This window comes from Procambarus clarkii, unplaced genomic scaffold (assembly GCF_040958095.1).
Source record: "Procambarus clarkii isolate CNS0578487 unplaced genomic scaffold, FALCON_Pclarkii_2.0 HiC_scaffold_1914, whole genome shotgun sequence".
Lineage (NCBI taxonomy): Eukaryota > Metazoa > Arthropoda > Malacostraca > Decapoda > Cambaridae > Procambarus > Procambarus clarkii.
Window position 1 is genome coordinate 3,418 of NW_027190937.1, and position 12,316 is coordinate 15,733.

At 44.0% G+C, this 12,316-nt stretch overlaps 1 non-coding gene across 1 annotated transcript; it reads right to left on the bottom strand.

Moving 5' to 3' along the window:
* Positions 1-4,157: 4,157 nt before the first annotated feature.
* LOC138362501 (5S ribosomal RNA) lies at positions 4,158-4,276 on the bottom strand. The gene has a single exon (XR_011227722.1). It is a non-coding gene; the product is annotated as a 5S ribosomal RNA (ribosomal RNA).
* Positions 4,277-12,316: the final 8,040 nt, after the last annotated feature.

Sequence of the window (12,316 nt, forward strand, 5' to 3'; positions counted from 1 at the left end):
TTTCGCTCTTATGCACTGTCAAGGATCACCCACCCCCCCCCCCCCCCCCCCAAAATAAAAATTGTCATACTGTACTAGAAATAAAAGCAGCTTGTATAAGTGACATACTGTCCAGTCCTGTTTTATTCTGTTTTCGGTCCTCTGGCTTAATCTGTTAAGTTAGGAGATGACATTTTAAATTAACCGTTTTCTTGACATTTTCAAACCTAAGAGGGTGGCCTGCATAGTAATCCTAATGTGGAACATAACAATGAATCTCTAATCTCTAGAAAAAAAAAAAGATACCGAGTGCTTATATGTGTTGAGAGAGAGAGAGAGAGAGAGAGAGAGAGAGAGAGAGAGAGAGAGAGAGAGAGAGAGAGAGAGAGAGAGAGAGAGAGAGAGAGAGAGAGAGAGACACAGACAGACAGACAGACAGACAAGACAGAGACAGACAAGACAGAGACAGACAGACAGACAGACAGACAGAGACTGAGAGAGAGAAACACACACAGACAGTTTCATAAATATTCTCATTTTATAGCTATTTGCTTTCAGTGACAGAGGTTTTTGTTATAATAGTATTGGTGTCTAACACTCACAATCTCTTTAGAAATTAAAGTGTGGCTCCAATGGAGCCGAGTTTGTTGGTTTGAGGCCAAGCCACCACCACAGGGCAGTAAGTAAGCCGTTTACTTGGAGGAGGTGTACTTGGTGACGGCCTTAGTGCCCTCAGAGACGGCGTGCTTGGCCAGTTCTCCGGGCAACAGGAGCCTTACAGCCGTCTGGATCTCCCGACTGGTAATGGTGGAACGCTTGTTGTAGTGGGCCAGGCGAGAAGCCTCGGCGGCGATGCGCTCGAAGATGTCGTTCACGAACGAGTTCATGATCGACATGGCTTTGGAAGAGATACCAGTGTCGGGGTGGACCTGCTTCAGCACTTTGTAGATGTAGATGCTGTAGCTCTCCTTCCTCCTGCGCTTCTTTTTCTTATCGCCCTTGGCAATGGCCTTCTGGGCCTTTCCGGCCTTCTTGGCAGCCTTTCCAGATGCCTTGGGTGGCATGATGATGCTCGTGCTGGCTGGCGTTGCGATACAATAATGAACTTTTGCGCGAGGCGAGCTTTCCTTTTATATCCCGCTCGCGACTCAGCTCAGAGCGGGTCGCGTGGCGGAGCGCGCTGATTGGTCAGTGGCGGGCTCCCTTGATCCTGAGCGGGGTATATAACACGAAGCTCGATCTGCGGGGCGGCATAAAACACCACAAACCCACAACAGCAGCAGCAATGTCAGGACGCGGCAAGGGAGGCAAAGTGAAGGGCAAGTCAAAGTCTCGCTCCAGCAGGGCCGGACTTCAGTTCCCCGTGGGCAGAATTCACCGTCTGCTGCGTAAGGGCAACTACGCCGAACGCGTCGGTGCTGGCGCTCCTGTCTACCTGGCAGCCGTCATGGAATACCTCGCTGCCGAAGTTCTGGAGCTCGCCGGTAATGCCGCACGTGACAACAAGAAGACCCGTATCATCCCACGTCACTTGCAGTTGGCCATCCGCAACGACGAAGAACTCAACAAACTTCTGTCTGGCGTAACCATTGCACAGGGAGGTGTTCTTCCAAACATTCAGGCAGTTCTTTTGCCAAAGAAGACAGAGAAGAAGTAAGCACTTCTGCCACCCACCACGACAAATACCATAACCAGGCTCCATCCGGAGCCACACACACTTTAATAGAGAGATTCAAGTAGACAATCAACTTTCAAACATTAATAATAACATTTATATTGATTTCATTTGGAATGTGTACATAACAAACAAACAAAACAAAATTATAGGGGATATTCAGCATCACTTGGAATATTAACCAATCATATAAATCCAATATATATTTTATATTTTACTTTAAGCGAGGAATTCATATTATATTAATTTTTAATCATACAAATGAACAAAAGCAATTCTTCACTAGACGTAATGAATGAATAAATGATCAAGGTTTTAATGTGTTTCATGAATATATATATATATATATATATATATATATATTATATATATTATATATATTATATATATATATATATATATATATATATATAATATAATATAATATAATATATTATAATACTTGTGAACCAGAATATGTTTGAGCAGCAGCGATCGTGCCTGCCATTGGCCGAAGTGCAACAATTCAAATAATTTAAAGGGCCTGCTCGGGTATATAAGAGAGGCTGGGAGACTGGGGCCGGTGGTGGGTGATGGGTGATGAGTGATGGTGTGGTGTGGTATGGTGTTGTTAAGAGTTGATTTACGGCCAGCCAGCCAGCTGCAGCCAAGGCAGGGCAGGGCAGGGCAAGGCAAGGCAAGGCAAGGCAAGGCAAGGCAAGGCAAGGCAATAACAGGACAGGACAGGCAAGGCAAGGCAAGGCAAGGCAAGGCAAGCAGGCGGGCGGGCGGGCGGGGGGCGGGCGGGCGGGCAGGCAGGCAGGCAGGCAGCCAGCCAGCCAGCAGCCAGCCAGCCAGCCAGCCAGCAGCAGCCAGCCAGCCAGCCAGCCAGCCAGCCAGCCAGCCAGCAGGCAGGCAGGCAGGCAGGCAGGCAGGCAGGCAGGCAGGCAGGCAGGCAGCAGCCAGCCAGCCAGCCAGCCAGCCAGCCAGCCAGCCAGCCAGCCACTCCCACTTTGTATTTATATGCATTCAATTTATATTCAAACATTATATATGTTAAGGGCCTAGTTTTAGTGTTTATTTTAAAAATGACAAACATCGAGTCGTTTTACCAGTCCTTTAGCGTTAACGGTGATGCATTTTAAAACTGAACAGAAATCACCTTTTCTGGATATATCAAATATCGAATCCGCTTAATGTGCCTACAATTCAATCATTCAAAAAATACATAATTTACATCATGCCTTTTCATAGAACAGACAATAAGATTTGAGACAATAAGAACTTTACTTTTATAACTAAAGTTGCACAATTATACCAACTCTATGGTGGCTGGGTGGTAAGGTGTGTGGCTGGTATTTTGGAAGTCGCGAGTTCAAACGACCCAATGGGAATAATACTTTTTTTTTTTTGCCATACAATCTTCCTAATACTATTATGTAGGTTTGTGTGTGTGTTTTTTTATTCATTCTTTGGTTTTATAGATGACATACATATTGACTCCTTTTACCGGTCCTTAATTAGGCTCTGGGGAAGCAATGGTGGTGGTGGTGGTGGTGGTGCATTTAAAACTAAACCAAAAATCACCAGTTCTGGACGCGTCAAATATCATATCCGCTTAATGTGTCTACAACCTAATTACTTAAAACTACACTATTTAATTCATTCATATCATGTGCATATTGGTCATTATGCTCATACAACCGACATCAAAATTTATTTTCATTATTAGAATCATACATTTCATCAAGTAATACAGATACAAAGAGATTTTCTTTCTGAGAAGACCGTTAGTATTGGCTTGCAGGCAGGCAGGCAGGCAGGCATTTGAGGGTTATTATTTCGCCTGTTGATTGGGGGGAGGGTTGATGTGTTAGGGGGTTTTCGGTTAGATGTGGTGGTGGTGATTGGTGGTGATTGGTGGTGATTGGTGGTGATTGGTGGTGATTGGTGGTGGTGGTGGTGGTGGTGGTAGTAGGTGGGAGTTGGGGGGGGGGGGGGGAGGGAAGGGGAGGGGAATGATGGTCTGTGGATTCGTTCTCCGTACCCTTTACATATAAGCAAAAATATGCCTTCTTGTGGGTATAGAAACATTAACACAAATTATATCAGTAACTGATATTGTAGCCTTTTAAACAGAAAAGATTTGTACATACAAATACTTTTTAATTATCATTTATTTGTGGAAATGGCATTTACGTCATTAAATTGATACCTCAGCATCAAGCTTGTGTCCTGCAGCAGTGGTCCAGTGGTAAAGTGTATATAAGTGATGCGTATTCTTGGAGTTGCGAGTTCAAACCCGGATTAAGCTATATATATATACAACATGTTTTGTTTTGGTTGTTTGTTTTTGTATAAAGCCTCACACAATATCTATATTAAGCGAGTTTGTTTTAAACATGACATACATATTAATTCATTTTACCAGGCCTTATTCCACACAACTCCGTGAATTTCCCGTGGAGCCAGCCATTCAAACAAAAACAAACGAAACAAAACAAAACAAAACAAAAAACATTATTGCCAACAGCATTTGGTGTTCCCAGGCGGTCACCCATCCAAGTACTAACCAAACCCAACGTTGCTTAACTTCGCTGATCGGACGAGAAGCGGTGTTCTCAACGTGGTATGGCCGTTGGCATGAGACTGCCTACACATTGTGGCTAATAACCAACTCTTTTAAGTCATCGCGGCAGGATACGGACCTGCTTGTGGTGTCTTAATGGTAATTGTATCCTAACATATTTTTGTCTCCTTGGCATGGATATTTAACATCGTTTATTCAGTCTTGGGTTTATGTTCTTTCGCCATTTACAGACATTTTACATCTACCTACTTCCTCAGCCTGCCCTGCCAATTTCTAATGAATTTGTGGATTTTCTTTTGTAATACAAACATGTGTGTGCTCATCTGCTCTTCAGTTTTTATGATATTTGTCTCATCTGTCCTGCTTTATGATACTTTTACAAAGAACATGAACAAATGCTTCTATTTTAGAGAAGATATGGGATCCAGGTTTCGGAGCCGTAAAACCAACCGTCGTGATTGGTGGACGAGTTGCCAGGTTGCAGCTTCTGTACCGTGCCGGCACATAAATAGGTTCGGCTCAAGCGGCGGCAGCATCATTCCCCCGTGACTGTCTGAGCGTCTCTCATCACCTTGGTTATCTCATCATCATCATGGTAGAAGCAAAGCCTACCAAGAAGGCTGCGGCTGCTGCTGCTGTGGTGGCCACCACCAGGAAACCTCGCGTCCAGGTTGCTCACCCGAAAACTAGTCAAATGGTTCTAGCCGCGGTCGCAGCACTCAAAGACCGTAAGGGCTCGTCTCTACAAGCAATCAAGAAGTACGTTGTTGCCAACAACAAAGTCGAGGCTGCCAAGATCGCCATTTACATCCGAAGATTTCTCAAGAAAGCAGTGGCTGACGGCATTCTTGTTCAGACCAAGGGAAGTGGAGCTAGTGGATCATTCAAGCTGGCCGTAGCAGAGAAGAGGGCCGTTCTAACTCCCAAGAAAGCCACCACAAGCAACAAACCACCTACAGCCTTGAAAAAGAAGCTAAAAAAAACCAAAAAAAAAACAGCAAAAAAAACTCCCAAAAAAAAAAACAAACCAACAAAAAAGAAGCAGCAGCAGCAGCAGCTTGTTGTTGGGAACAAAAAGCCCAAAATAAAGAGAGCTTCAAAATCTCCCAAACCACCCAAGGCAAAGAAAGCTGTCAAGAAAACAACAAAGGCAAAATAAACGACGACATGCAAGCAGCATGAATACACATGACAATAAACATCCAGGCCTCCCCCCTCAGTGGAGGGGCCTCATATGATTCCAAAAAGAGTTTAGTTTTGTAGACAAATAAATCATTACTTTTGGGGTAGATTTACTCTGTATATTATATATATATATATATATATATATATATATATATATATATATATATATATATATATATATATATATATATTTATATATACACATGGGTGAGGTGATATGGTACCAAAGTTTTGGGTAAGGTGATTGACATTTACACAAGATAAAACACGAACCAATGGGAATAAAAACATAAGAATGGAAGTAACTGCAGAAGGCCTATTGGCCCATAACACAAGCACTTCCTCTTGATGCTTCTATATTGGTTCGGAGTCTTGAAGCTATTATATATATATATATATATATATATATATATATATATATATATATATATATATATATATATATATATATATATATATATATATATATATATATATATATATGCACACAAAACTAAATAGTCTTGTTAGACAAATTGCCCCTATTAGAGGCAAGTTGACTAACAAGCCGAATGACTGCAATTGTTTTGAATTTGAGTTAAATCTAACATAGAAATGTAATCAAACCTAACCTAACCTATGCTAACCCAAGCTAAGCTAACCTAACCTAACCTAAGCTAACCCAAGCTAAGCTAACCTAACCTAACCTAACCTAACCTAACCTAACCTAAGCTAAGCTAACCTAACCTAACCTAACCCAGCAATTCATGATCTTAATATAATACTGTTAATTGGATAAACCAATTTGGAAAGAAATGTTCGAAAATAACAAAATTAACTGTGCTTGTTAGGAAAATTGGGCCTTGCATACTTGTCCCAATAGTGTGGTTCTCGCTTTTAGGTACGACATAAACGTATACCTAAGTTGAGAGAGAAAAAGATTCGCACTCAAACATGCATATCGATTGCCAGTCCTGAATTCTGGGTAGATATTCGTGTCCTCCCTTTTCATTTACCATCATTTGGATACTATCAAAACAGCTCTGAGAAGGATAAAATGAATAAAACGGGTAGCTCACTCATGTAAAAAGGAAGAGTTGGGAAAGATCTCTCTCTCTCTCTCTCTCTCTCTCTCTCTCTCTCCCCCTCACCCCCCCCCCCCCCCACCAATGATCCTGCTCTGCTAGTATATAACGTAACAAACCTTCCCCCCCCCCCCCCTCCCTCCCCAATCAGAGTCCCTTTAAGCATGCGAGGATAAAAAATAGATTTCATAAGACCCAATGTGCTAGCTGATATCAAAACAATTTATGTTATCGTCTATTAAGCCCTTCAGTAAAAAAAGTATAGGGACCTAATTAGGTCCCGTTTTGAGGTGGTGGTGGGTGGAATCGATGGATTAGCCAAGCTCTTATCCGCCGAATCCGTAGAGGGTACGACCCTGGCGCTTCAGAGCGTACACCACGTCCATAGCAGTGACGGTCTTCCTCTTGGCGTGTTCCGTGTAGGTTACAGCATCACGGATGACGTTCTCGAGGAACACCTTCAGGACGCCACGGGTCTCTTCGTAGATGAGACCCGAAATACGCTTCACGCCGCCACGACGAGCTAAGCGACGAATAGCGGGCTTGGTGATGCCCTGGATGTTGTCACGTAGCACCTTACGATGACGCTTGGCGCCACCCTTTCCGAGTCCCTTGCCTCCCTTGCCGCGTCCAGTCATGGTGTTGAAGTTGTGTGAATCGAATTGACGAATGCCCGCACGATTTCCCGACTATATCCCATCAAGCGGACGTACTAGTAGCATTGCAACTCCTGCCTGCCCTTACTTTACGCTTGTGGTCGAGTAGACACGGCTTTCTCACAACGCTTTCAAAACTGCAGTTGCCTACTCGTCTGTTTCACGTCCCTGTGAAATGACTTTTGCACAAATCCAAAAAATAGAGCAAAATCAGCGATAATAGTGATTGAGGTGAGCCGCCTGTTGGCTGCAGCCAGAGGAAGGAGGGGAGGGGCAACGGGGTGACGTAGGCGAGTCGAGCAGCCAATGGCGCTCGAGCAAGCGCCTCGAGACGGCGTATATAAGCAAAAATTTTTCGGCGCCGGCCATCACAAACCACAGTTGTTCACCATGGCTCGCACCAAGCAGACTGCTCGCAAGTCCACGGGAGGCAAGGCTCCTCGTAAGCAGCTGGCCACCAAGGCAGCACGCAAGTCTGCTCCTGCCACAGGGGGTGTGAAGAAGCCTCACCGTTACAGGCCCGGAACGGTCGCCCTGCGTGAGATCCGTCGTTACCAGAAGAGCACCGAGTTGCTCATCAGGAAACTTCCCTTCCAGCGTCTGGTGCGCGAGATTGCCCAGGACTTCAAGACCGATCTTCGCTTCCAGTCGTCTGCCGTCATGGCTTTACAGGAGGCATCCGAGGCTTACCTGGTCGGTCTCTTCGAGGACACTAACCTCTGTGCCATCCACGCCAAGCGTGTCACCATCATGCCAAAGGACATTCAGCTTGCTCGCCGTATCCGTGGAGAGCGTGCATAAGCTAAATCGACCACCCTAGTATACACCAAACTCGGCCCTTCTCAGGGCCAAAATATCCTTCTAAGGAGATTTCAGACATTCCTAGCATCAGTCATATGAATTAACCTTCATCTACACATATAATAAATAAATAAATAAATAAACAAATACACTAATTTAGGTGTCATACATACACGTGATATCAATAAATCAAGTCATTTGTAGTACAACCTGTTCTCTTACAAACAAAACGCCGTCGCTTTTCGCTCTTATGCACTGTCAAGGATCACCCACCCCCCCCCCCCCCCCCAAAATAAAAATTGTCATACTGTACTAGAAATAAAAGCAGCTTGTATAAGTGACATACTGTCCAGTCCTGTTTTATTCTGTTTTCGGTCCTCTGGCTTAATCTGTTAAGTTAGGAGATGACATTTTAAATTAACCGTTTTCTTGACATTTTCAAACCTAAGAGGGTGGCCTGCATAGTAATCCTAATGTGGAACATAACAATGAATCTCTAATCTCTAGAAAAAAAAAAAGATACCGAGTGCTTATATGTGTTGAGAGAGAGAGAGAGAGAGAGAGAGAGAGAGAGAGAGAGAGAGAGAGAGAGAGAGAGAGAGAGAGAGAGAGAGAGAGAGAGAGAGAGAGAGAGAGAGAGAGACACAGACAGACAGACAGACAGACAAGACAGAGACAGACAAGACAGAGACAGACAGACAGACAGACAGACAGAGACTGAGAGAGAGAAACACACACAGACAGTTTCATAAATATTCTCATTTTATAGCTATTTGCTTTCAGTGACAGAGGTTTTTGTTATAATAGTATTGGTGTCTAACACTCACAATCTCTTTAGAAATTAAAGTGTGGCTCCAATGGAGCCGAGTTTGTTGGTTTGAGGCCAAGCCACCACCACAGGGCAGTAAGTAAGCCGTTTACTTGGAGGAGGTGTACTTGGTGACGGCCTTAGTGCCCTCAGAGACGGCGTGCTTGGCCAGTTCTCCGGGCAACAGGAGCCTTACAGCCGTCTGGATCTCCCGACTGGTAATGGTGGAACGCTTGTTGTAGTGGGCCAGGCGAGAAGCCTCGGCGGCGATGCGCTCGAAGATGTCGTTCACGAACGAGTTCATGATCGACATGGCTTTGGAAGAGATACCAGTGTCGGGGTGGACCTGCTTCAGCACTTTGTAGATGTAGATGCTGTAGCTCTCCTTCCTCCTGCGCTTCTTTTTCTTATCGCCCTTGGCAATGGCCTTCTGGGCCTTTCCGGCCTTCTTGGCAGCCTTTCCAGATGCCTTGGGTGGCATGATGATGCTCGTGCTGGCTGGCGTTGCGATACAATAATGAACTTTTGCGCGAGGCGAGCTTTCCTTTTATATCCCGCTCGCGACTCAGCTCAGAGCGGGTCGCGTGGCGGAGCGCGCTGATTGGTCAGTGGCGGGCTCCCTTGATCCTGAGCGGGGTATATAACACGAAGCTCGATCTGCGGGGCGGCATAAAACACCACAAACCCACAACAGCAGCAGCAATGTCAGGACGCGGCAAGGGAGGCAAAGTGAAGGGCAAGTCAAAGTCTCGCTCCAGCAGGGCCGGACTTCAGTTCCCCGTGGGCAGAATTCACCGTCTGCTGCGTAAGGGCAACTACGCCGAACGCGTCGGTGCTGGCGCTCCTGTCTACCTGGCAGCCGTCATGGAATACCTCGCTGCCGAAGTTCTGGAGCTCGCCGGTAATGCCGCACGTGACAACAAGAAGACCCGTATCATCCCACGTCACTTGCAGTTGGCCATCCGCAACGACGAAGAACTCAACAAACTTCTGTCTGGCGTAACCATTGCACAGGGAGGTGTTCTTCCAAACATTCAGGCAGTTCTTTTGCCAAAGAAGACAGAGAAGAAGTAAGCACTTCTGCCACCCACCACGACAAATACCATAACCAGGCTCCATCCGGAGCCACACACACTTTAATAGAGAGATTCAAGTAGACAATCAACTTTCAAACATTAATAATAACATTTATATTGATTTCATTTGGAATGTGTACATAACAAACAAACAAAACAAAATTATAGGGGATATTCAGCATCACTTGGAATATTAACCAATCATATAAATCCAATATATATTTTATATTTTACTTTAAGCGAGGAATTCATATTATATTAATTTTTAATCATACAAATGAACAAAAGCAATTCTTCACTAGACGTAATGAATGAATAAATGATCAAGGTTTTAATGTGTTTCATGAATATATTATATATTATTATATATATATATATATATATATATATATATATATATATATATATAATATATATATATATATATATATATATATATATATATAATATAATATATATATTATAATACTTGTGAACCAGAATATGTTTGAGCAGCAGCGATCGTGCCTGCCATTGGCCGAAGTGCAACAATTCAAATAATTTAAAGGGCCTGCTCGGGTATATAAGAGAGGCTGGGAGACTGGGGCCGGTGGTGGGTGATGGGTGATGAGTGATGGTGTGGTGTGGTATGGTGTTGTTAAGAGTTGATTTACGGCCAGCCAGCCAGCTGCAGCCAAGGCAGGGCAGGGCAGGGCAAGGCAAGGCAAGGCAAGGCAAGGCAAGGCAAGGCAAGGCAAGGCAATAACAGGACAGGACAGGCAAGGCAAGGCAAGGCAAGGCAAGGCAAGCAGGCGGGCGGGGCGGGCGGGCGGGCGGGCGGGCAGGCAGGCAGGCAGGCAGCCAGCCAGCCAGCCAGCCAGCCAGCCAGCCAGCCAGCCAGCCAGCAGCCAGCCAGCCAGGCCAGGCAGGCAGGCAGGCAGGCAGGCAGGCAGGCAGGCAGCCAGCCAGCCAGCCAGCCAGCCAGCCAGCCAGCCAGCCAGCCAGCCACTCCCACTTTGTATTTATATGCATTCAATTTATATTCAAACATTATATATGTTAAGGGCCTAGTTTTAGTGTTTATTTTAAAAATGACAAACATCGAGTCGTTTTACCAGTCCTTTAGCGTTAACGGTGATGCATTTTAAAACTGAACAGAAATCACCTTTTCTGGATATATCAAATATCGAATCCGCTTAATGTGCCTACAATTCAATCATTCAAAAAATACATAATTTACATCATGCCTTTTCATAGAACAGACAATAAGATTTGAGACAATAAGAACTTTACTTTTATAACTAAAGTTGCACAATTATACCAACTCTATGGTGGCTGGGTGGTAAGGTGTGTGGCTGGTATTTTGGAAGTCGCGAGTTCAAACGACCCAATGGGAATAATACTTTTTTTTTTTTGCCATACAATCTTCCTAATACTATTATGTAGGTTTGTGTGTGTGTTTTTTATTCATTCTTTGGTTTTATAGATGACATACATATTGACTCCTTTTACCGGTCCTTAATTAGGCTCTGGGGAAGCAATGGTGGTGGTGGTGGTGGTGGTGCATTTAAAACTAAACCAAAAATCACCAGTTCTGGACGCGTCAAATATCATATCCGCTTAATGTGTCTACAACCTAATTACTTAAAACTACACTATTTAATTCATTCATATCATGTGCATATTGGTCATTATGCTCATACAACCGACATCAAAATTTATTTTCATTATTAGAATCATACATTTCATCAAGTAATACAGATACAAAGAGATTTTCTTTCTGAGAAGACCGTTAGTATTGGCTTGCAGGCAGGCAGGCAGGCAGGCATTTGAGGGTTATTATTTCGCCTGTTGATTGGGGGGAGGGTTGATGTGTTAGGGGGTTTTCGGTTAGATGTGGTGGTGGTGATTGGTGGTGATTGGTGGTGATTGGTGGTGATTGGTGGTGATTGGTGGTGGTGGTGGTGGTGGTAGTAGGTGGGAGTTGGGGGGGGGGGGGGGGAGGGAAGGGGAGGGGAATGATGGTCTGTGGATTCGTTCTCCGTACCCTTTACATATAAGCAAAAATATGCCTTCTTGTGGGTATAGAAACATTAACACAAATTATATCAGTAACTGATATTGTAGCCTTTTAAACAGAAAAGATTTGTACATACAAATACTTTTTAATTATCATTTATTTGTGGAAATGGCATTTACGTCATTAAATTGATACCTCAGCATCAAGCTTGTGTCCTGCAGCAGTGGTCCAGTGGTAAAGTGTATATAAGTGATGCGTATTCTTGGAGTTGCGAGTTCAAACCCGGATTAAGCTATATATATATACAACATGTTTTGTTTTGGTTGTTTGTTTTTGTATAAAGCCTCACACAATATCTATATTAAGCGAGTTTGTTTTAAACATGACATACATATTAATTCATTTTACCAGGCCTTATTCCACACAACTCCGTGAATTTCCCGTGGAGCCAGCCATTCAAACAAAAACAAACGAAACAAAACAAAACAAAACAAAAAACATTAT